General features: G+C 42.4%; 1 protein-coding gene and 2 long non-coding RNA genes across 7 annotated transcripts in view; 2 read left to right on the top strand and 1 right to left on the bottom strand.

Annotated features, from left to right (window-relative positions):
- LOC105746492 (uncharacterized) overlaps positions 1 to 5960 on the top strand; it is a 9262-nt gene extending 3302 nt beyond the window's left edge. The window contains exons 3-4 of the long non-coding RNA XR_009186193.2: positions 2377 to 2445; positions 4698 to 5960. This is a non-coding gene — a long non-coding RNA (uncharacterized lncRNA). The remainder of the gene's footprint in view (positions 1 to 2376; positions 2446 to 4697) is intronic.
- LOC139439238 (uncharacterized) lies at positions 734 to 25732 on the bottom strand. 3 transcript variants are annotated; one of them, XR_011649063.1, is made up of 5 exons: positions 25644 to 25732; positions 24954 to 25166; positions 20852 to 21051; positions 9660 to 9778; positions 734 to 3777 (listed from the first exon to the last, which is right to left on the bottom strand). It is a non-coding gene; the product is annotated as an uncharacterized lncRNA (long non-coding RNA). The 3 variants fall into 3 exon arrangements; XR_011649064.1 differs by lacking the exon at positions 734 to 3777 and adding an exon at positions 7284 to 8226; XR_011649065.1 differs by lacking the exon at positions 20852 to 21051.
- The window catches only part of NCOA4 (nuclear receptor coactivator 4), a 28897-nt gene continuing 27867 nt past the window's right edge, over positions 24851 to 25880 (top strand). The window contains exons 1-4 of one of the 3 annotated variants that reach the window (XM_058299155.2): positions 24851 to 24995; positions 25222 to 25354; positions 25442 to 25522; positions 25656 to 25880. The gene's annotated coding sequence lies outside the window, so the exon portion shown is untranslated. The remainder of the gene's footprint in view (positions 24996 to 25221; positions 25355 to 25441; positions 25523 to 25655) is intronic. The other 2 variants (XM_023589941.3, XM_071215889.1) reach the window with 2 other exon arrangements.

The raw sequence follows: 25880 nt of genomic DNA, 5'->3' as shown, positions 1-25880 counted from the left end.
GGTTGTTTCCACCTTTTGGTTACTATAAATAAAGCTTCTATGAATATTTATTTAAATATTTTTGTTTGACCATAGTTTTCATTTCTCTTGGGTGTATATGCCTTGGAGTGGAATTGCTGGGTCAGATAGTAACTTTATGTTTAACTTTTGGGGGAACAGACAGTTACTGTGTACCAAAGTGGTGTCTCCATTTAATATACCCACCAGGAGTGTGTAAGCGTATTGATTGTTACACACCCTCACCAGCACTTGGTATTATCTTACATTTTGATTATATCCCTCCTGGTAGGTGTGATGTGTCATGTGGTAATTCATTGCAGGTTTGATTTGCACTTAGTTATTTGTTCCCTAATCTTAAGGAAATGGACGTCTTTTTCTTTCTGAACCATGACTGACATTCAAGATCACAGTCTTGCCAAGAAGTCAAAACAGAAGCCAGTGTTCCTCCCAAATCTGAGCAATGACCTCTTTGCCCACAGTGGTATCCACTTCCTCAACTCAAGGGGTGGAGACCAAGAGGCAAAAACACTCACAGGACATGAAAACACATCTATAAATGTTTCCCAAGGTATCCCTCTATGCACTCTGTATTCCCTTATCCCCATGGCAAGGATCTTGCGAGTTTGATGGCCTCTACTGGGCCCATGGTTCTTATAGATGGCCCCTCTCACCATATGTGAAAGAAGTTGCTATGTGGTACATCGTGGTAACATAGGCTCAGGCACAACAGAGATCTCAGCAGATGACCAGTTTATTACATTCACAGTACAAAGTGTCCAAAAGATCAGGGGAAGAGATCCCATCACAGCCAGTTCCCTTGGGAGGCCAACTGCTCAAGAGAAGGTCTGCGGATGGTGTCTCCTTATGCCCCACTTAGTGTCAGAGATGATGGACCCTGAACTCTGAGTGTTGGATTTTTGTACACCCCAGGGGGAGGGCCCCTAACACTCAGCAAAAAAACAAGTATCAAGGAACTTTTGTGCTAAGTTCCCTCCATGACAAGTAGCTGGAGCTCCTTGTTCCCAGTTTCAGGTTCTAGGACAATCAAGCTGTGCCATTTCTGTGTAGCTTTTCATGTTTGAGATCTAATATTTCCCCTGGGCTGTTAAATAGGAACATACTGAAGCATTTTCATGCACTCAATCAAGAGGGGTAAAGAAAGGGTTAGGAAAGGCTTAGAGATGGTTGCCAAATATGTTTGACTCCCCTGTTTTTGAACCCTCAGTCTCTTGAGAATGCCTACACTACTTCACCACATTAGTTTCCATATGTTAAGCCAATCTCACATCTCAGACGTGAAGAAAGAAACATGTTGGCTTACTGGTCAAAGTTTGAGAACACCAATGACTGCAGCCTATTAGGAGAGTTTTGATGAATTTTATGCACAGCATTATACCAAACAAGGTGATCAGGCTTGTGTGGAGAAATTGTTGCATCCATGACCTCCCAACCACCCTCCTAGGAGCCAGTTTAAAAGGTACCATATAGAATCTTTACAGACTTTGCAGCTGATGGATTTATCATTGGATTTTTAATCACCTCCTGTTCAACCTCCCCTGTATTAACCCATGTGTAGCAGATGGTGTTAACTACAGACATACACCTCCTCATTGGGTCAAGAAGAAATAAAGGCAATACAATTATCAAACGCTACTTTAGCTACAGAATCTAATGATTTTTGCTGAGCCTGAAGAGCTTGTGCTTTGAACTCAGCAATGTCAGCTAAAGCGGCTGACAGCATGTGTTTCATATGTTCATCGGTGATTACTCCCAGCCAGGGCAAGAATGATCTGCTAAAAGAGGTGACTCCAGAACCCATGGACATCCCCACACCCCAGACTAATCTTGTTTTGCTTAGGATACTAGATCCAAGGGAGAAGTCCAAAGAGCCATTTCAGGTTGGTTAGAATTTTCAAAGGGACAGTCAGAAACCACAGGATGAATGTCCTGTCACTGTCCAATGACCTATGTAGGGAGTGTCCCAACCAGTGGCTGTTTTGTTTCCTCCATAAAGGAAAATAAACCCTGGAAGGGCACAGCCCATCCCTAGAGAGCCACTGGTCCTCTTGGGGATGTTATTGCCAAGATGACTGAGACATTTTCCAGTTTCATTATATTGGGACTTATTGCATCCCAAAACGTTGCCCTGGGATGTGGAGAAGAAGAGTGACAGCCAATGACTGCCATTATTTTTGTCAAAGGGCATAAATGAAGGAGTTCCTGATGTTAGCACAAATATGAAGCAGTGTAAATCAGCTACCTGAGTGGCAATACAGACTCTTTAAAGAATGAAGAATGGCAGATCGAGCAGTACATCATTTTTCCTGCTGCCACAATGCCCTGAGTCAGCTGGATGAAGGCATTTTTTTTTTTTAGGTTGTTAACAGGAAAAATATCCAGAAAACAGGAGGATGGAGCAGTAACTAGTCGTGACATGGTGATCAGGTAAACACTTTCTATCAGAGATACTTTTCTTGGCCTATTTGCTTATCTTTTCCCCCTAAAACAACAGGCCTATAACCTCCCCCCTTTCCCATTACTCTGATTGCCTTACCCATATCTCCAGGCCACCTTCCACCTCTTCCTGACAGAAGGGAATCATCAGGACACCTTGAAGTTGGCCCATATCCCTTCCCAAGGGGGCTGGTGACCCAACCAGGGATAGTAATTGTCCATTAACCTCCACTATGTGTGTTGGGCCACATGGGCCCAGCACACAGGATTGTCACCCATGTGTGTTAAACACTTCAAGGCCCATTTACACCATCCCACCTTCCCTACACCTGGCAGCTCTAATCTCCCACCATCATAGGAATCATGTGCAGTGTGTAATATGATAAAAAGTGGGATAACCCACTGACAATGGGCATAAAGGAGAGCCCCAAGTGGTGTGGCTTTGATCCCCCTTACTGGGACAATCCTTATCTTCATTGATATAAGTGTGGATGTACAGTAAAGTCTGGGTTCTTACCCCACCCTTGCCTCCACTTGGTGCTAGGAAGTGGAATAAGGCTGTGTTTCTCTTTTGGTGAGTTTACAGCCAACATTTCTTTGAAAATTCTCTCTTTCTTTCCTTCTGGAAATCTCAAACTGTGTGTACATGGTCTTCCTCACTAGGGTTTCTAATACTTTCATCTTCCCTTTACCTAGTCCACTGCTTCCCATTTCTTGGTTTGTTTTGGTAACTTTTGCTATGACTTGGAAAATTTGATATTTTAATGAATTATCAATAGAATTTAGACTCTGAACTATCTGTTCCTTAAGCTTGTATCCACCTACTATTATGACAAATATTTCATTGAATGCCATGAAAAAAAGCAGAACAACAATAACAACAAAAGGAAATAAAAACACTTTTCCACATATATTCGGATTGGCTTGTGTGAATGCTCTTTTTCAGAGCTTAACCATGCTGTGAGTTTAGAAAATAGGCTGGGCAGCTCCCAGTGACCCCGCCGCTGTCCCAGCAGCTCGGGCGGCGGGAGGAACGGTAGCGGCCAGCAGCCCGGCTTCGCGAAGGCTCTCGGCGCGCCGCGTCCTGCAGCACCACCAAGATGCCCAAGAGGAAGGGCAGCTCGGCCCAAGCAGCGGGGAAGGAGGAGCCCAAGAGGAGGTCAGCGAGGCTATCCGCCAAACTCGCTCCTGTGAAGGTGGAAGCGAAGCCAAAAAAGGCAGCGGGAAAGAATATGTCATATAGATCATACTATGTACCAGGGATGTCTTTTTGAGCCATTTCTTCTCCGTCGTCACTAGTTCCAGTTCAGGATCATGTTCAGACTGTGGAAATGATAGACAAAAATCAAATTTGAGTGATTTTCTTATTAGAGTTCAAAATGGGTCATAAGGGAGTGGAGACAACTTGAAACATGAACAACGCATCTGGCAGGAACTGCTAACAAATATACTGTGCATTGGTGGTTCAAGAAGTTTTGCAAAGGAAATGAGAGCTTTGAAGATGAGCATATTGGCCTGCATCAGAAGTTGACAACGACCAGTTGAGAGTAATCGTCAAAGTTGGTCTTCTTAAATTCAACATTATTTGGCATTTGAAGCAAACTGGAAAGGTGGAAAAGGTCGATAAGTGGGTGACTCATGAGCCAACCGAAAATCAAAAAAATTGTTTTGAGTGTCTTCTCTCATTCTATGCAACAGCAATGAACCATTTCTTGACCAGATTGTGATGTGTGACAGAAAGTGGATTTTATGCGACAACTGGCGATGACCAGCTCAGTGGTTGGACTGAGAAGCTCCAGAGCACTTCGTAAAGCCAAACTTGTACCAAAAAAAGGTCAGGGTCACTGTTTGGTTGTCTGCTGCCAGTCTGATCCACCATAGCTTTTTGAATCCTGGTGAAACCATTACATCTGGGAAGTATGCTCAGCTAATCAATGAGATGTATCAAAAACTGTAACACCCGCAGCCGGCATTGGTCAACAGAAAAGGCCCAATTCTTAATGACAGCGCTCAACCACATGTCACATAACCAACACTTCAAAAGTTGAACGAATTGGGCTACAAAGTTTTGCCTCATCTGCCACATTCGCCTGACCTCTTGCTAACTGAACTAACCACATTTATTTAAGAATGTATTCCAATATCAAATGGCAAATTTCAACAGTGCAAAACTGCAATTACTTTTGCACCAACCTAATATGAGTGTAAAATTTATACTTAAAATGTACTCTACTGTATTGTAGGATAACCTTCAGACAAAAAAGTGCAACCAAAAGGAAAAAGGGGAGCAAAGGGAAAACAAGCTCAAGTGTCTAACCAAGAAACTAAAGAAGATTTACCTGCAGAAAATGGAGAAAACTAAAAATGAGGAGAATCCAGCCTCTGATGATGCAAGAGAGAAAGAAGCCAAGTCTGGTTGATACCATACACCATGTCTTATCAGTGGTCCCTGTTTCTCCCTTCTTGTACAATCCAGAGGAATATTTTTATCAGCTATTTTGTAAGTGCAAGTTTTTTAGTAGATCTAGAAGAAACATTTTTAAGAAGGCAATTGGAATCCCACCTCATACCATTTTTTTTTAAGTGTAAATGCTTTTTGTTAAGAGGGGAAATCATTTGCTGGTTGTTTATTTTTGGTACAACCAGAAAATAGTGGGATATTGAATTATGGGTGTCAACATTCCACTGGGGGTGGCAGTTTTTATACCCTTTAATACAATATGTACTAAATGGTGATTTAGAATCAAAGTTATGCATTTAATATGTGTTGAACATTTTAAATTACTTCTATTCCCATGTTTATTAGTAGACATGTTTCTTAAAACCACTCCCTCATCTTGGCTCTCCCTTTCAGAACTCTGTAACGTCTTTGGTCGTGGTCGTCCAGTTTTTCTAATAACTTCGTTAATGTGCTGTAAAAGATTGGAAATGTGAGTATGTAGTGTGTATGGTATTGTGAATTTGTGGGACTTAAAGATGTAACAGTTTATCAATGTTTGAAAATATTGGTACTTGATATTCTCTTAAGGAAAACTTGCCTCCAAATTTTAAGCTGGAAAGTCACTGGAATAACTTTAGAAAAATAACTACATGGCTTTTTAGGGTTTTGGTACATACATTAAGAATTGTGTACAAATTGTTCATAATGTTTGTGCTGATCTTCAAAACAACCAATAAAAATCTCAATTATGAAAGGAAAAAAAAAAAAAGAAAATAAGCTGGGCAAAGGTATAATATTTTTCCCAGTATTTCCTATTCCTATATCTTGTCCTGGACATGCACTCATGCCCCTAGAACTTCCCCCATTTATAAGAATGGGAATGTCCTCAAACCCATAGGAAAAAGTATTTCATCATAGGCCCATGTGCTACACTGTATGTCCCTTACATGTCACTTATTTGCCCTAGGCAGCTTCAGTTTGATTGTTCTCTTACAGTGTTCTTTAAGAGACCTCAGAGAACTGCTTCTATGTGCAGAGAAATTTCTGGAATCATCAGTCTGCAATGAAAGTCTTTTTTTTTTTTTTTTTTTTTTTTTTAATATTCAAACTCCTTTGCTTTTTATTTATTTATTTATTTATTTATTTATTTATTTATTTTATTGACTTTGTAATAATATTACATTAAAAATATATATGTGAGGTCCCATTCAACCCCACCCCCCCACCCCACCTCTCCCCCCCCCCCCCCCAGCAACACTCGTTCCCATCATCATGACACATCCATTGGATTTGGTAAGTACATCTTTGGGCACCTCTGCACCTCATAGTCAATGGTCCACATCATGGCCCATACTCTCCTCCATTCCATCCAGTGGGCCCTGTGAGGATTTACAATGTCCGGTGATTGCCTCTGAAGCACCATCCAGGGCAGCTCCATGTCCCAAAGCCTCCACCTCTCATCTCTTCCTGCCTTTCCCCATACCCATCAGCCACCATGTCCACTTTTCCCAATCCAATGCCACCTCTTCTATGTGGACATTGGATTGGTTGTGTCCATTGCACCTCTATGTCAAGAGGAGGCTCAGATTCCACATGGATGCTGGATGCAATCCTCCCACTTTCAGTTGTAATCACTCTAGGCTCCATGGTGTGGTGGTTGTCCTTCTTCAACTCCATCTTAGCTGAGTGTGGTAAGTCCAATAAATCAGATTGTAGGTGCTGGAGTCTGTTGAGGCTCAGGACCTGGCTATCACATTGTCAGTCCAGAGACTCAAATCCCCTAAATATATCTTAAACCCCAACGTTAACTGCACCTCCAGCACATTAGCATGAAAGTCTTATGAAGGAAGATCCCATCTGAGTCCAGATTCATCACACATAAACACCAGTTCCAAAAAGGGGCCATCTGACCTGGTAGTTAACCCCATCGGCCATGACCATAACTCCCATGGGTCTCTTTAGCCCTCGAAGGAACCGATATCTGGGGGTTGTATCTGCTTTATCTGTCTCTCTGACTCTGCTCAGTTGTGCATGAGGGCAATCCTTCTGCCAGCCTCCAGACTCTTTTTTAGAAACTCGTAGCCATATAAACTCATTTCTCTTTTCCATTTCCCCCTTACTTTAGTTCAAACAGCATTTTAAAGTCATGTTATTTTATGTAGACAGGGATATTCTGCTGATCCACATTGAACCTTCCGTATAAGGTCATTTTCCAGTTGCATCATCAGTTGGTAGTTGATAGTGGTCCCTCGGTGCCAGGGAGGCTCATCCCCGGGTGTCATGTCCCACGCTGGGGGGAAGGCATTGCATTTACATGCTGAGTTTGGCTTCGAGACTGGCCACATTTGAGTAACATGAAGGCTGACAGGAGGAAATTCCCAGGCACAATGTTGCTCTAGGCCTTGTTCTTATTTTAGGCTTATCAGCTCACAAGCATAGTCATTAGCATCAGGGGCTCACCGTTGAACCCTCACTCCCTCCCGGTCCCCGCTGCTGTACCTGGGAGACTGTCGCTGCTCCCTGCAATGAAAGTCTTGGTTTACTCCTTTGGGCTGCTCCAGACACATTGGCACAGATATACATGCTCCACTGTACATAAATCAGGGTTACGCTGCTTCCTCCAAAACTGGAACAAGGGACCCACTTTGGAAGTGAGAGCCAGTCAAGAAGTTAAGGGAATGGGGGAAGGGGAGGGAGCTAACAAATGTGTCAATGGCCCTACTGCTTTTTTAAAAAAAGATACATAAATCACACCAAATGTTACAGAAAAATTTGAGGTTCCCATATATCCCACTATCCATACCTCCCATGTCAACAACTTCTTTCATTAGTGTGGTACATTCATTGCATTTGATGAGTACATTGTGGAACACTGCTACACAGCATGTACTATACTTTATGTTGTAGTTTACACTCTGTTACAGTCTATTCAGTGGGTTATGGCAGGATATGTAATGTCCTGGATCTGTCCCTATAATATCATTCAGGACAACACCAAGTCCCAAAAATGCCACGATATCACAACTCTTTTTCCTCTCCCTGCCTTCAGCAACTCCCTTGGCCACTGTCTCCACATTAATGATATAATTTCTTCCATTGCTATAGTCATAATAATTCTATAGTACACTATCAGTAAGTCCACTCTAATCCATATTTTATTGCTCCATCCCGAGGACCCTGAGATGGCAATGTCTAATCCACCTGTAAATTGAAAGGAGGCTTAGATCCCACATGATGATGGATTGATGGATGGATTTCTCCTGCTTGCAGCTGTAGACTATCTTGGTCCCTTGGTGTGGTGGTTGACCTTCATCACCTCCCTGTTAGCTGACCTGGGTAAATCAAACAAACCGAGAGTAGGTGTTGCAACTCTGCTGAGGGTCAGAGCCCAGCTGGCACATAGAGATCCAGAGATTCAAGTCTCCTGAGCATACAACAACCCCAGCACCAACCACAGGTTCAGAAAAAGTGACAGAAGAGGTATGCATAGGGAGGTCACATCTGAGTCCAACTCCATCATGCTCAGGAGCACAAATTCCAAAGTAGGGCCCATTGGCGAGGCACTGAACTCCAGAGCCATCTGACCTGAAATAGGGCCTGGGTGTCTCCATAGCCCTCAGGAGCACCATTACCTGTGGTTGAATCTACTTTGGCTAACTCTGAGATCCTGCTGAGATGTGCACAAGTGCAACCCCTCTGATGACCTCCTAACTCATTTTGAAGTTTCTTAGCCATATAAACTCATTTGTTTTTATCACTTGCCCCTTTTATTCAACGTCTTTTTCTAGTTGCATCACTTACATTTCTTCCTCAGTGTTTATGATGTCTTTTTTTTTTTCATTATGTCTTCAAAAACGTTTTAGGTCACAGTAAAGTCACATATAAAATATAGGGAACTCCTATATACCCAACATCAAATGCTTTATCCCCTTCTCCAGCAATGATCTTTTTACTTGTGGATGTTATAGTTGCTTCAACTGATATATAGATATTGAAACATAGCTACCAACCATGGTTCCATTATATGGTTTACATTATGATTTACATTTTAGACTATACACACTTATACATTTTGGTGATATTTAAAATGGCCTGTATCCATCATTGCAGGATCATGCAGAACACTTCCATTGTCCCCCAGTTACTCCCTCTTCCAACTATTCTATTCCTCTCTCCTCCTCCCCTTAGGGCCCACAGTGACAACCAAGCTTCACTGCTTGAAGGACAATATTCATAGATACTTGCAACAATGATGAGGGCTTGATATACTAGTCTCGTTATCTCCCACTGGGAGTCATCCATTCTCGAGAGATACCCTCCCCTCTGTTTGAGACATCGGAACTCCCCAGGATGGGGGTGTAACACCTTCCTGCTAGTTGTATGGGTCTCCACAAACTGACATAACACACTACGACATCATGAGCACTCAATGTCTTAATTCATATCAAAGAGGTTGTGTAGTATTTGTGCTTCAATGTCTGGCTTGCTTCACTCAACATAAGGTCCTCAATATTTATCCATGTTATCTCATGTGTTAGTACTGTATTCCTTCTTATAGCTGAGTAGTATTCCATTGTATGTATATGCCACATTTTGTTTATCCATTCATCTGGAAATTTGCAAGGGCCAGAGAACCATATAAGAAACAAAGATATGGAAGTCAAGCAACACACTCTTAGACAAACAGAAGGTCAAGGAGGAAATCTGAAAAGAATTCAGTAAGTACCTTGAAACCAAGGAAAATGATAACCCAACACATCAATACCTCTATCCAGATGGACTGTTGAATTCAGGAAAGAGCATTCAATGCCTGAAGTTCTTCTAGTGGTGTGCCAGCTCTTTCCTTCAGCCTTGGTTGTAGCTATTTGCAAGAACAGAGTGGCCCTGAGAAAAGGCAGAAGGAATAGATGTGAGGATTCTGAAATTATCCGTGGTTTGACTTTTACCATAAACTTCACGGTGTTCCACTGCCCAAGTTTAACTCAAGGCAGCTTAAAAGCCATGCAGATGTTTGGCATGACCTAAAGAATACCTGTAGCAGTTTCCTCAGCAGCTGCACCCATACAAGCCCCTCCAGGCCAACCACCCCACTCCTCTCAAATCCACCTGGTGTCTTCATGTCAGCCTTGGCTTGCAACATTTTGCTCTGATGACAGAAGCACTGGTGCAAAGTAGTGATTCCCAAACGTGCCCCATCAGAGACTTATGTGGGCAGCCTGAGGAAACAGAGTCCTCATGACCATCCTCCTCACATCTGAAGGCACCTCCGCGGTGGTGCAAGTCTCCCTGTCACCGGGATTCGGCACCCCTCAGCCACTGCTGCATAATCCCAGCCATGCCAGTAGGACCCTCACGCAGAGTTCGTGTGGACCAAGCATGGAAAGGGGCAGGGCCTGCTGCTGCTGCTGTTGCTGGCCAATGAAGTGGGAAGAGCTTACATGCAGAAGTCAGAGCGACCAGAGTCAGAATCTAGTACATTGCAAACCTGCTGAGTGACCCTGCATGTGTTTCTTAATCCTGCCAAGCTTCAATTTCCTCACTGTGCAACCAGGATAAGCAGATGGGGCTGAGAGTTAAATGAGATTCTTTTATTCTACAAGTACTCAATGGTTTCTCTTCCAGGTCCCGTACCACCCAAGCTTAGGACGGTGCTGGCACCCCTTGGGGTACTCAGGGTGCCCCTTCCCTCTGTCCTGCCATGCTGTCTGTCCCATCTGGACACTCTGCTCCTTCCTCCTGGGAAGAAATGGCTTGTGGGCCCACCCTGAGGAAATGCGCTCATTTCTCCCTGCTGCTCAGCTCCAGTTCCTTCTAACCCTGTAATTGCTTCATCACCTACCAGCTTTTTTTCTCATGGCCTTTTTTTCCTTTTTACAGTAGCAAGATTATATATATATACATGCTAACTTCCTCTGGGAGAATTTTTTTTTTGTCTCATTTCACCCTCTGTGGCCAGGACACTGGGCTGGAGGCCCAAGCAGAGGCCTCCAGGGCAGGCCTGGCAACCTCCCAGGAGGGGGAGGCAAAGGGCAAAGGTCATCCAACTATCAGCTCAGGTTTTCTGAATAACATATTGATGTTTGTGGTTTCCCCATTAACTTTCTCTGAACTGTTTTACCTAATGGTCTAGGTCTGGTTTGAATTAAAATATGCATTCACATACAGCAACTTGTACCTATACACAGATGGCAGAATTGCACAATTTCATTTTCAACTAAAAACTTGTAAAAGAATCAATATCTCTTCAACAGCAACCTTTTTAAAACATTGAACCATTTTAAACTGTAACTTCCCAAATTTTCCATGTAACACATTAATTGTAGAACAAATGTTAAAGTATAAGAACAAAAAACACTTACTTAAAATCTCACTACCCAGAAGTAATAACTGTTAGCATTTTCTCATAATTCCTTCTTCCCCCTGTTCCAGCACTTTCTTCTTTTTTTAATATAGTGGAAATAAAACTTGATCCTGCAATTTTGTGGTCTGATTTTTTCCCACTGAATAATCTTGCACTAGCACTACCCCATCTCACCAAAACTCCCCACAACATTCTTATGTATAGCAACTTAATTCAACCAGAAATATATTACATACTACCCAATTAGACTATTTGTTTATACTTGGAGGAGAGAGTTCTCTCAGGATTGCTTGTCTGGTTGTGTCTCCGTGTTCACTGCAGACCACACTACCTCGCATCAGGGAGTCATGCTGCTTCCCATCTTCTCTCATTGCACAAACCCAAGGATTGCAAATTCAAATGTCCCAGGAGCCAGGCAGTTATAGAAAAAGGACACTGGCTGAGCCATAGCCACTCCCCAGCTTTTGATTTTTTGAGAGAAGCTAGGAAAATGGAATTTTCAATGAAATCTCCAAATTTTAAATGTGGGACAGGAAGAAAAAAAGAGGAAATCCTACCATAGGAACCTAATTAAATGTATTTGTGTACCTGTATTTGCATCTAGTTTGACCCCTGTGCCCTAAACCCTTGAGAAACGCGTGTGGAATGTGGGGTCTGGGAGGCATTTGAGCTGTGTGCCCCTCACCACCATTCCCATCCTGTGAGGGCCAGGGCTGGTCTGCTGACGGTTCCTTTCCCGGCTGGACCCTGGGTTGGCACGTGTACCTCCTGGAAAGTGTGACTCCAACAGTCACCTTGATTTCCAGATGACATGTTTGGAAGAGGACTGCAATGCGATTGGGCGTCTCCCTCCCACATCAGAGGTCACTGATTCAGTTCCGACATCTTCTAAAAAGATGAGCACACAGTGAGCACAAACAACAGGGGTAGGAGGGGGATAAATAAATAAATCTTTTAAAATATAAATAAATAAATGAATAAATAAAATCTGTTATAGGCATGTCTGTCTTTTTTTTTTTAATATTTATTTATTATTATTATTTTTTTTTAATTACATTAAAAAATATATATGAGGTCCCATTCAACCCCACTGCCCCCGCCCCCCACTCCCCCCACAGCAACACTCTCTCCCATCATCGTGATACATCCATTGCACCTGGTAAGTTCATCTCTGAACATCACTGCACCCCATAGTCAATGGTCCACATCATAGCCCAGACTCTCTCACGTTCCATCCAGTGGGCCCTGGGGGGATCTACAGTGTCCTGTAATTGTCCGTGAAGCACTATCCAGGACAACTCCACGTCCCGAAAACGCCTCCACATCTCATCTCTTCCTCCCGTTCCCCACACCCAGCAGCCCCCATGGCTACCGTTCCCACACCCATTCCACATTTTCTCTGTGGACATTGGATTGGTTGTGTCCATTGCACACCTATGTCAAGTGAGGGCTTAGATTCCACATGGGTACTGGATGCACTCTTCCCGCTTCTAGTTGTAGACACTCTAGGCTCCATGTTGTGGTGGTTGACCTTCTTCAACTCCATGTTAGCTGAGTGGAGTAAGTCCAATAAGTCAAAGTGTAGGAGCTGAAGTCTGTTGAGGCTCTGGGCCTGGGTGTCATATTATCAGTCCAGAGATTCAAATCCCCTACATATATCTTAAACCCAGCACCAACTACAATTCCAATAAAGTAGCATGCAAGTCTTGTGAAAAGAGATCCCCTCTGAGTCCATTTCCATCACGCAGAAACACCAGCTCCAAAGAAGGGCCTTCTGTCATGGCAGTGAACCCCTTCTGCCATGACCATAGAACCTGTGGGTCTCTTTATCCCTCAAAAGAACCAATACCTGGGGTTGTATCTACCTTATCTGTCTCTTAGACTCTGTTCAGTTGTACATAGGGGTATTCCTTCTGACAACCTCCAGACTCTTTTTTAGAGACTCACAGCCTTATAATCTCATTTCTCTTTTCCATTTCCCCCTTACATTAGGTCAAACCGCTTCCCGAAGTCATGTTGTTATATGTAGATAGGTATATTCTGCTGTTCCGCATTGAATCTTTAATTCAAGGTCATTTTCTAGTTGCTTCTTCAGCTGGTATGTGGTAGTGATCCCTTGGTGCCAGGGAGGCTCATCCCCGGGTGTCGTGTCCCACGCTGGGGGGAATGCATCACATCTACACGCTGAGTTTGGCTGTGAGAGTGGCCACATTTGAGTAACATGAAGGCTGTCAGGAGGAAACCCCCAGGCACAATGCTACTCTAGGCCTTGTTCTTATTGCAGGTGCATAGGCTCAAAAGTGTAGCCATTAGTATCAAGAGCCCACTGTTGGGCCCTCCTTCCTTCCTGGTTCTTGCCTTTGCACCTGGAGGATTGCCGCTGCTCTCCCAGGGCCCACAACAGTACCCCCCCAGCTGTTGTTTTTAATTGTTTCCACTATGAGTATATATAGATATTACCATATACCCTGGGCATATGCCCTGTATAACTCCCTGTCAACCATATATATCCTGTCAATAACATCCCATATCAGTATTCCTCCGCTGCCATTGTTGAACCACTCTGTGATCCGAAACTTCCCGTAAAGTGAATCCCAACATAATGTCAGCTTCAGAAGAGTCTTAGATCACCAAAATTCATATATACAATATACAGTATTTCCCCAGATCCACCATAAAACCTTTTCCCTTCCACAGCAATAATCTTTTAACTTATTCATATCATATTTCCTGAAACTGATGTACAGATTCCGAAACTATAGTTTTCAAACAAGGTAACATTTGTGCTTACTATGTGGTCCATACTTTAGGTTGTACAGTTTTCTAAATTTTTTAGTTATCCTATGTTTTGTCTTATGGTTTTCATTATTAGTCTGTCATCCCCTATATGTTTTTGGTGTAATATTAGCTGTTTTATATTCATCCTCGTGTACTCTCACGTAACTCCTCTTTTGCCCCCTTATTTACCTTTGTTCCATCCATTGCACGTCCATTTTCCCCTCCCCTTAGGGCCCACAACGCCTGCCAATCTAATGCCCTGGGAGCCGTCCTTTCTCACGAGAGATACAGTTCTCTCTATTCGAAGGCATTAGTCTTCCCCAGGATATGGGTCCACCCCACCCAATGGTAGAACCCACCTTGGCAAAATGAGCCTTCAGCTATTCCCTCCGGAGTCCTCCCGCATCAGACCATACCCCCTGAGCGTCCTAACCAGGTAACCCTCCTACTTATACTTTGATACATTTTACTCAACATTTAGTTCTCAATGAACTTCTGGCACTCTCCCATGTTTGTATGTTTCCCCTCCCTCCCACCTATTTCTTGGACCCTATTACCCCTCTTCCCATCCCCAGCCCCCCTCAAACCCAGAAAACCCCACCCGAAGGTAACCCCTTGCCCCCATTTTGTCCCTTCTTTGTGCTCATACTTACCCCCAGCTCATCACAGATTCCACCCCTACAGACATTAACTCACATCCTTCCTCCACCCCCCGATTTCCAGTAAGCCACTTTTCCAGACTCTAGCTCTCTGAGGCAGTTAACTTATTTCATATCATTGAGGTCATATAGTATTTGTCCTTCAATGCCTGGGTTGCTTCACTCAACATAAGATTCTCAAGGTTCATCCATGTTATCACGTGCGATTGTAGTGTATTGGTTCTTACAGCTGAGTAGTATTCCATTGTGTGTATATACCACATTTTATTGATCCACTCATCTGTTGATGGACTTTTGGACTGATTCCAACTTTTGGCGATGGTGAACAATGCTGCTATGAACATTGGTGTACATATATTGGTTTGTGTCCTGGTTTTCAGATCTGATGGGTATATACCCAGCAGTGGTATTGCTGGGTCATATGGCAAATCTATGGATAATTTTTTGAGAAACTGCCAAACTGTCCTCCAGAATGGTTGGATCCTTCTGCATTCCCACCAGCAATGGATGAGTGTTCCCCTTTCTTCACATCCTCTCCAGCATTTGTATTCTACTGTTTTTTTCATGGCTGCCAATCTTATGGGAGTAAGATGGTATCTCATTGTAGTTTTGATTTGCATTTCCCTGATAGCTAGGGATTTGGAGCATTTTTTCATGTGCTTTTTAGCCATTTGTATTTCTTCTTTGGAGAAGTGTCTGTTTAAATCTTTTTCCCATTTTTTAAATGGGTTGTTTATCTTTTTGTTTTCGAGATATATGAGTTCTTTATATATGCAAGTTATAAGTCTCTTATCAGATATATGGTTGCCAAATATTTTCTCCCATTGTGTGGGTTCCCTTTTTACTTTCTTGACAAACTCCTTTGAGGTGCAGAAGGCTTTAATTTTGAGGTAGTCCCATTTATCTATTTGTTCTTTTGCTGCTCGTGCTTTTGGTGTGATATTCATGAAGCCATTTCCTATTACAAGGTCCTGTAGATGTTTCCCTACACTGCTTTCCAAAGTCTTTATGGTCTTGGCTCTTATATTTAGGTCTTTGATCCATCTTGAGTTGATCTTTGTATAAGGTGTGAGATGGTAATCCTCTTTCATTCTTCTACATATAGCTATCCAGTTCTCCAGGCACCATTTGTTGAATAGGCCATTCTCTCCCAGTTGAGAGGGTTTGGTGGCTTTATCGAATATTATATGGCTATATACATGAGGTTCTATATCTGAACTTTCAATTCGATTCCATTGGTCTGTGTGTCTCTCCTTATGCCAGTACCATGCTGTTTTCACTACTGTAGCTTTGTAGTATGTTTTGAAGTCAGGAAGTGTGATTCCTCCTATTATGTTTTTCTTTTTCAATATGTCTTTGGCTATTCGGGGTCTCTTTTTATTCCAAATAAATTTCATAGTTAGTTTTTCTAGTTCCTTAAAGAAGGCTGTGTTGATTTTTATTGGGATTGCATTGAATGTGTAGATCAGTTTTGGTAGGATAGACATCTTAATAATATTCAGTCTTCCTATCCATGAACAGGGAATATTCTTCCATTTATTTAGGTCTTCTTTGATTTCCTTGAACAATCTTGTATAGTTCTCGATGTATAAGTTTTTTACATCTTTAGTTAAATTTATTCCTAAGTATTTGATTTTTTTATTTACTATTGTGAATGGTATTTGTTTCTTGATTTCCTCCTGATCTTGCTCATTATTGGTGTATAGAAATGCTACTGATTTTTGCGCATTGATCTTATAACCTACGACTTTGCTAAACTCATTTATGAGTTCTAGGAGCTTTGTTGTAGATCTCTCAGGGTTTTCTATATATAGGATCATGTCATCTGCAAATAATGAAATTTTGACTTCTTCCCTTCCAATTTGAATGCCTTTTATATCTGGTTCTTGTCTCAGTGCTCGAGCCAGTACTTCCAAGACAATGTTAAATAGGAGCGGAGACAATGGGCATCCTTGTCTTGTTCCTGATTTTAGAGGGAAGGATTTCAGGATTTCGCCATTGTAAACAATGTTGGCTTTAGGTTTTTCATATATACTCTTTATCATGTTCAAAAAGTTTCCTTGTATTCCGATCTTTTGGAGTGTTTTTATCAGGAAGGGGTGCTGTATTTTGTCAAATGCCTTTTCTGCATCTATAGATATAATCATGGGGTTTTTTTCTCTCAATCTGTTTATATGGTGTATCACATTGATTGATTTTCTTATGTTGAACCATCCTTGCATACCTGGAATAAATCCCACTTGGTCATGGTGTATAATTCGTTTAATGTGTTGTTGAATACGATTAGCAAGTATTTTGTTAAGTATTTTTGCGTCTAGGTTCATTAGAGAAATTGGTCTGTAATTTTCCTTTCTTGTGGTGTCTTTGTTTGGCTTTGGTACTAGGGTAATGTTGGCATCATAGAAGGAATTAGGCAGTGTTCCTTCTGTTTCGATTTTTTGGAATAGTTTCAACAGGATTGGTGTTAGTTCTTTCCGGAATGTTTTGTAGAATTCACCTGTGAAGCCGTCTGGCCCTGGGCTCTTCTTAGTTGGGAGATTTTTAATGACTGATTCTATCTCTTTGCTTGTGATTGGTTTGTTAAGATCATCAATTTCTTCTTTTGTCAGTATGGACTGCTTATGTATTTCTAGGAATTTGTCCATTTCCTCTAAATTGTCATTTTTGTTGGAATATAGTTTTTCAAAGTATCCTCTTATGATAGTCTTTATTTCTGTGGGGTCAGTGGTGATTTCACCTTTCTCATTTCTTATTTTGTGTATTTGCATCTTTTCTCTTTTTTTCTTTGTTAGTCTCGCTAAAGGTTTGTCAATTTTGTTGATCTTCTCAAAAAACCAGCTCTTGGTCTTGTTTATTTTTTCAAGTGCTTTCTTATTTTCTATTTCATTTAGTTCTGCTCTTATCTTTGTTATTTCCTTCCTTCTTCTTCCTGTTGGGTTACTTTGTTGTTGTTTTTCTAATTCCTTCAAATGTGCAGTTAATTCTTCAATTTCTGCTCTTTCTTCTTTTTTGATATATGAATTTATGGCTATAAATTTCCCTCTCAGTACCGCTTTTGCTGCATCCCATAAATTTTGGTATGTTGTGTTATCATTATCATTTGTTTCAAGGTAGTCATTGATTTCTTTTGAGATTTCCTCTTTGACCCACTCTTTTTCTAAGAGTGTGCTGTTTAATTTCCAAATTGTCGTGTGAAGTCTGGGTCTCTGTCCCTTGCAAATTTCCAGCTTGACTCCACTGTGGTCAGAGATATTGTTTTGTATGATTTCGATCTTTCTGAATTCATTAAGCCTTTCTTTGTGGCCTAGCATATGGTCAATCTTGGAGAATGTTCCATGTGCGCTTGAGAAAAATGTATATCCTGCTGTGTTTGGGTGTAATGATCTATATATGTCTATTAGATCCAGCTCTTCTAATATACTGTTCAAATGTTTTGTTTCTTTAGTGATTCTCTTTTGAGATGTTCTGTCCAGAATTGATAGTGGTGTATTAAAATCCCCCACTATAATTGTAGATGCATCTATTCTTTCACTTAGTTTTTCCAGCGTTTGCCTCACATATTTAGAGGCGCCCTTGTTAGGAGCATAAATATTTATGATTGTTCGATCTTCTTGACAAATTGACCCTTTCACTAAAATATAGTATCCTTCTTTGTCTCTCACAATTGTTTCGCATTTAAAGTCTATTTTGTCTGATATTAATATAGCTACTCCTGCCTTTTTTTGGTTGTTGTTTGCTTGTATGATTGTTTTCCAGCCATTCACTTTCAACCTCCATGAGTCTCTGGGTCTAAGATGTGTCTCTTGTAGGCAGCATATAGATGGGTCGTATTTCCTTATCCAGTGTCCCAGTCTGAATCTTTTGATAGGTGAGTTTAATCCATTGACATTCAGTGTTATTACGTTTAGAGAGTTATTTATGGTAGCCATATTTTGGTTGGATTTGTGTTTGTTATATTTTGTTTGTATTATTTTATTTTCCCCTTCTATTTTTGTCTTTCTTGTTGCTTTTACACTCTCCTCCATCTCTGACTGTCCTGTTTTTTCCTTTCTTCCTGCAGAATTCCCTGAAGAATTTCTTGAAGGGGAGGTTTCTTGTTGATATACTCTTTCAGTTTCTGTTTATCTGTGAATATTTTGAACTCTCCATCATTTTTGAATGCTAGTTTAGCTGGATAGAGTATTCTTGGTTGGAGATTTTTTTCCTTTAGTACCTTGACTATATCATACCACTGCCTTCTTGCCTCCATCGTTTCAGATGAGAAATCAGCACTTAATCTTATGGAGTTTCCCTTGTATGTGATGGTTTTCTTTTCTCTTGCTGCTTTTAGAATTTTTTCTTTGTCTTGAGCATTGGATAATTTGACAAGTATATGTCTTGGGGTGGGCCTGTTGGGGTTTATGACCAGTGGAGTGCGCTGTGCTTCTTGGATATGTACATCTGTCTCTTTCAGTAGATTTGGGAAGTTTTCATTCATTATTTCCTGCAACACTCCTTCTGACCCCTTTCCGTTCTCTTCTCCTTCTGGAATGCCTATAATACATATGTTTGAGCGTTTTGCGTTATCATTCAGGTCCCTAAGTCCTATCTGGATTTTTTCTACCTTTTTATTGACCACTTCTACTATCTGTTTGATTTCCAATGCACTGTCTTCCACATCACTAATTCTCTGCTCTGCCTCTTCTAGTCTGCTGATATTTGCTGCAAGTGTATTTTTGATTTCTTGAATTGTGGTGTTCATTTCCATCATATCTGTTATTTTTTTGCGCATGTCTGCAATTTCCCCTCCGAGTGTTGTCTTCACGCTGTTAACCTCTTTCATTACTTCATCAAATTTGTCGGTGATAAATGTTCTGAGATCTTTCATTGCTTGTGCGAAGTCCTGCCCCCCTTCCTGATTTTCAGTTTGTTGATTGGATTCAGCCATGTTTTCCTGATTACTGGTTTGGTTTGTAGATTTTTGTTGCTGTCTTGTCAACATTTTTTCTTGACGGGTTTAATCAGTTCCTTAGCTTCTTTGTCTAGTCTTGGAGATTAATTAGCTGTTGTTTTTGCGTAAGTGTTATATCTTCTCTTTGTCACTTTGGTCTTCTTATTCCAATTTCTTATTGCTAGTTAAGCTCACTTTAAAGGAAAGTATTAGTGCTGGGGAAAGTCAATTGTGTAAGGAAGGAAAAAGTGTGAAGTAGTATTGGTGATATATGTTTACAAAGCAACAATATGAGTTCTGGGAGGATGGAGGTTAGATCATGTAAATTGTGTAGAGTTATAGTAGTAGGAAAGTACCTATAATGAGGTAGACGACTGAATATGGGAGGAATGTGGTACGTACTAAGAGGCTCTTGTTTTCGTGAGAGAGGGAAAGAGAAAAGAAAGGTAATAGTTTCAGGGACGAATACCAGATGGAAAACTAAACAAAGGTATTAGAAATTAAGAGTTAGACACTTTGTGGATCAAAGAAAGGGAGATGGAATATAGGAGAGATAGCAGATGGTGGAGGATATCAAGTAGTAGGGGAAAGGGGATAGTGTAGATAGGCTAAATCTATTCACAGAGAAATGAGGCAGTGGAGGGTGAGGAAACCCAGCAAATGTGAGGTATTTCCTGTAGGACCTATTGTATTGTTAAGGTAAAATAGTATAAGAAGAATATTGGGGACAAGAAAGAGAGGATTGGAAAAAAAAAAAAAAACAACAACAAGAACAACAACAACAACAAAAAATAAAAAATAAAAAAAAAAACAAAGAACAGAAACGCCGCCGCCAGGCTCGGCTGGGCTCAGCCGGGCTCCGCCCCCCCGCCCGCCGCCGCTCAGCCGGGCTCGACCGGAATCGGCTACCTTGGCCGCCGCCTGCCGGGGCTCCGCACGGTGCTACCTGCCTCGGCTCCGCCTACCCAAGGAGGGAATCCTCCACACGTAGCTGGGATCTCCGTGTATATTTCACAGATGGATCCTCTCTGTTACCTTCCCTCCAAATCGATGTCCAGACACCTCCGGACCAGGAAAAATCCCGAAACAGCCAGTCCCAAAGAGTCTCCGACGCCTCCCAACCAATTCCCCCCAGGAGCTAGTAACCGGGAAGTTCACTCAGCCGCCATCTTGCCTCCCCCTCCTGAAAAGTCCCAATTTATATCTTATAGACCAGTCCTTTCCGTTACCTTCCCACCAAATCGATGTCCAGACACTTCCTGCCCTGAAAAAATCCTGAAAAAGCCTGGTCCCGGAGAACCTCCAGCGGTGCCCAGCTGCCTCTTCCCAGGAGAGACGGCAAGGCAAGCTCACTCAGCCACCATCTTGCCGGAAGTCCAGGCATGTCTGTCTTGAGGCAAATTTTTCCTCTAGCTTTGGACCTATGGAACTGAAGAAAACAATTGATCTGTTTCCAATATAAAAAGAAGAGTCAATCATAGAATAAACATTCCCATTGCTTGTTGCTCTCCTCACATTTTGCTATAAGCTGTAAGGAGAAGCCAGGCCATACTTTCCACATTTAGTTTGGAAATCTCTTCAGCTAAATATCCAAGTTCATCACTTTCAAATTCTGCCTTCCATGTAACATCAGGCATCATTTTTGCCACAGCTTCTGCCACTTTAAAACAAGAGCAGCTTTTCTTTCAGTTTGCAATGACACATTCACCATTTCTGTCTAGGGCCTCATCGGAAGTATCTTTCTCATCCATATTTTTTTTTTTTTAAAAGATTTATTTTTTATTTATTTAATTCCCCTCCCCTCCCCCGGTTGTCTGTTTTCTGTGTCTTTTTGCTGTGTCTTGTTTCTTTGTCCGCTTCTGTTGTCGTCAGCGGCACGGGAAGTGTGGGTGGCGCCATTCCTCGGCAGGCTGCTCCCTCCTTCGCGCTGGGCGGCTCTCCTTATGGGTGCACTCCTTGCGTGTGGGGCTCCCCTACGTGGGGGACACCCCTGTGTAGCACGGCACTCCTTGCGCGCATCAGCACTGCGTATGGGCCAGCTCCACACGGGTCAAGGAGGCCCGGGGCTTGAACCGAGGACCTCCCATGTGGTAGACGGACGCCCTAACCACTGGGCCAAAGTCCGTTTCCCTCATCCATATCAACAGTCTCGTCAAAACAATCTAAGCCTTTTCTATCTCACAGTTCTCCCAGAATATACTCCTTTCCCCTTTAATAATATGACATTTTTCCGACATTTTTGATATTTGTATAACAGCACACATCTTACTGTTCCTATATCAATTTTTGTTTTAATTTACTAAATGCTGCCAAGGTAATATACCAGAAACAAGCTGGTTTTAGAGTGGGGATTTATTTATTTTTTAAAATAAAATTTTACTGAAGAATATAAAATTCATAAATGAACATATATAAACAATAAGTGTATAGTAAAAGTTGTGAACTGGCAAAACAAACATGCATATCATCCTACAGGGTTCCCATATATCACCCCACTACCCACACCTTGCATTGTTATGAAAGATTTGTTACAAACTATGAAAGAGCATTTTCAAGGTATTGCTATTAACTATAGGCCATATACCACATTTGGTATTTTCCCCCAACCCACCCGATTATTAAGACCCTATATTAGTATTATATATTTGCTATCATTCATGAGAGAACATTCTCATATTTGTTCTGTTAATCCAGTCCATTTCCTACCACTGGATTCCCTGTGTTATACAGTCCCATGCTCTGTATAATCCATTCAAAGCGTAAACTCAGTGGCTCTCATTTTCATCACAGAGTTGTGTTGTCATCATCTCAGTCAACTTTAGAATGTTTCATTATTCCAATAGGAAAAATTCCACATCCTTTTTATCCCCTATTATTGTCCTTTAGTATTTAAAAAAATCTTGTCATTGCTGCAAAATTTTACAATATTGCTGCTAATTATCATCCATAAGTTACATTAGTTGTAATTTTCCCATGTATCACCATCTTCTTAGCACTTTGTAAAAGAAGAGCATTCTTTTATTTATACTATTACCGCAATCTTCATCCACCACTGAAGTTACTATGTTATACAGTCCCTAGATTATTCTCTAGCTTCCTTTCAATTGACATTTAGAGTGGGAATTTATTAATTTATGAGCTGACACTTCCAAGGCTCCACTCATCTTTCCCCTCTCCTCTGGTGCTCTTGCTTTCAGCTTCTGACTAATGTGGCTTCCTCTCAGCTTTTGTGGTCTGTTGATTTCAGCTTCTGGGTTCCTCTCTGTCTCTGCAGCTCTTTCCTGTATCTGCAGCTTTTTATTCCTCCATTTATAAAGGACTCCAGTAAGAGGATTAAGACCCACCCTGGGTGAAACAATCTAATCAAAGGCCCTAAACTGAAGTAATTTAATCAAAAGGTCCTACCTACCATAGGTTTACACACAGAGAGAAATGGATTAGCTTTAGAAATAGGATTTTCTGGGGTCCACAGAAGATTCAAACTGACAAAGGGCATTTTTAAATCTGGGGTTCTTGGATGCATTCAAGGAGGCAATGAAGATCTAAGGTTGTTTGCAAACTGAACGTGGGGGAGAATTTTCCTCAGGGAGGTAGCCCCTGGTTTCCACCCTCTTCTCAGTCGGCTCCATCACTCTGGGCAAGTATCACCTGTTAGCTGAGCTCTTCTGAGAGGCCTCCAGGCCAGGGCTGGGACAGCCATTCCCCTCCTGCACCACAGCAATGGTGCTGCTGGCCAGACCCTGAGCAGGGGACACAGGCTGAGCCAGGCTGGAGCAGGGTCCCCAGCCTCAGAAGACACAGCTCTGGCTTCTTACTGCTCAATTTTCCTTGCCTCTGGGCCTGTCAGAACTCACTGATGTATTTCTGGGATCCAGAATGGAATTCAGGAACCATGTTTAGGATGGTCTGTATGACTTAATAGTCCAGAAAGAGCCAAGTTCCTGGAGGAGGCACTTCAGGGCTGCCAGACAAGGTGTGCCCCTAAGTGGGTTCCAGCCAGAACAAGGGCTCCCCAGGCCTGGTGAGGAGGACCCCAGTCAGCTGGCAACTTTCTGGATAGAGCTGGCCCTGGGGAGCCTGAACGTCATAGCTCTTCTAATAGGCCTTGCTCTTGTCTCAATGACAGCTTTCCTGAGCCTGTAGGTTCTGCCACAAACAAGTGCCAGAAAATTTTCAACAAGGAGACCCGTAAGGATACTGTGGTAAAGAAGAAGAACCCAAGAAAGACTTGTGCTTTCCAAGGACAGAAAATGTAATGTGTCCCTAGTGGGCCAGGGCTCCCAGCACGAGGGTGCCCAGGCCTTCCTAGGCCAGTCCTCATTCTCTCATGGCCTTCAAAGTATACAATTGCATAGGTTTATGTAGAAGTAAAAATAGTTTTGAGCAAACACTTGAATCTGTCTATCCTTTTAATTTAGAAATTTCATATACACCACTCTAATGCAAACATTTAAAGGAAAAGTTATTTTTCGCATTCCCCAATCTAGCATAGTGCTTCCCCTACTCAGGAGACTGACCCTACATGCTCTTCTGCACTTCTGACATAGCTGCACTGGCTGCCATGGAGCCCTGCAGTCTGGAGAACAACTCACAAAATAAACACGTCTCAAGATGAAATCACATCCCTGCTTCTCTTTGAGGTGTTCCCAGTTATCCTTCCTTCTTCCTCAGGATATTTCCTCCAGGTGATGACCCACCCCATCTCTGTATTTGCCTGAGATTAGAGCAGCACAGCCTGGTAGAAGTTCCCCAAGACCACCTGCTGCCCCACAGGAATTGAAAGGCCAAGGGCTCTGCCTTGTTGGTGGGGCATGGCGTGGGCATAGGGTTCCAGTATCAGTTACCTGCACAAAGAACACCCCAAAATGCTGTGACTTAAAGCTGTGTCAACATTGATGACCTCTTGCGATTTCTGTGTTAGTGACATGCGTTCACTCTATGGATCTTTACTGGGTGTCAGCTTCAGGCCAGGCAGTGCTCTAGGTATGGCAACACAGCAGTGAGTCAGAAAGCAGGTCCCTGCTCTCTCAGAGTTTGCACTCGGATATTTGTGTACCTGACAGAAAACAAATACACCAGCAATCTGCACTTGTGGAGCAATCGGTGCCAGTATTTTCTGCTACCACATATTCAAACACCTACCTGTTCAAACAAGCTGTGTCCTTATTTCTCCTCTGTGGGGTGATCTAGGTAGTTCGCTTAACTTTTCCCATCACTCTCAGATAAAAAAGTGCTGTCATCACTGAGAGTTAGAAAAGTCTTATTCCAGAGTCTGCATCTGAATTGCAGAAGGGCTTGGAGAGAGGAGAGTGAAGAGCAGGCAAAGCTTACCTGAGTGGCCTGATGCAGGTTTGCTTCCCTCTGTTGTGGCAGGTACTTAAAGCTGACTTCCTTATGGGCACCCCTGTGGGCGTCTCGAAATTTCCCCTCTTTCTCTCCACCTTGCCTTCAGTCTCCCTGCTAGAATCGCCCTCTTAGCTTCTGCATGGGGTCTGTACCTCCTGGCTCCTGCTGAGGCTGCTTTGCTCCTTGTGGGAATCACTCCTGAGTGGGGTTCAAAGAGCCCCGTTATGACCATCTCATTGCAAATCCTTTTCAGAGCGTTCTTTCCCTTGTTGGGAAATAAGGGACGAAGTTGGCACCGAATATTGGGGACCTCGCTTAAAATTGATTCAGAAAGACTCCCATTTGAACATCCAGTCACAAATAAATAAACGAAAAATTTCATATGGGTAATGCCACATTGGGAAGAACATGAGGGAGGGACACGGTGGTGGGAGACGGGTATGATATGGTGCAAACAAAGGTTTTCCTTCCAGAGCAGCGCGATTTGGCCTGGAATCTGGGCTCTTAACATTTATTACCGGCCTTACTCGGACAAATGACCTCACGGCGCCAAGGTCTGGTTTTTGCATCTGTACGTTAAATCTAAATAATATCTACCTTGTGAAGTTATTTGGTATGAGAAAAGCAGAGAGCTTCCTTGAAAAAAGTTTGTTTCGGTTCACTGTGTTTCTTTACCTGTGTTCAAAGGACTTCGCGGAAAGGAGTGCGCTTGCGCTCTCGGTCCTCTAGAAGGCGGCCGAGGCTTCCGGCGGACCCAAGCCGAGATCTCGCGAGACTGTCAGACGTGTGGCCGAAGTCGGGTGGAGGTTGTGCCCTCGTGCGACCGCTGCCTTTAGGCCTTGGCTTTGCCTCGGACCGTGTGTCTGTCCTTCCCAGGTGCTGTCGAGTTCCCCGGAGCCGCGCTGGGAGCTG

This window comes from Dasypus novemcinctus, chromosome 6 (genome assembly GCF_030445035.2).
Source record: "Dasypus novemcinctus isolate mDasNov1 chromosome 6, mDasNov1.1.hap2, whole genome shotgun sequence".
Lineage (NCBI taxonomy): Eukaryota > Metazoa > Chordata > Mammalia > Cingulata > Dasypodidae > Dasypus > Dasypus novemcinctus.
Note: the sequence above shows the minus strand (reverse complement) of the source record. Positions and strands in the feature narration are given on the sequence as shown.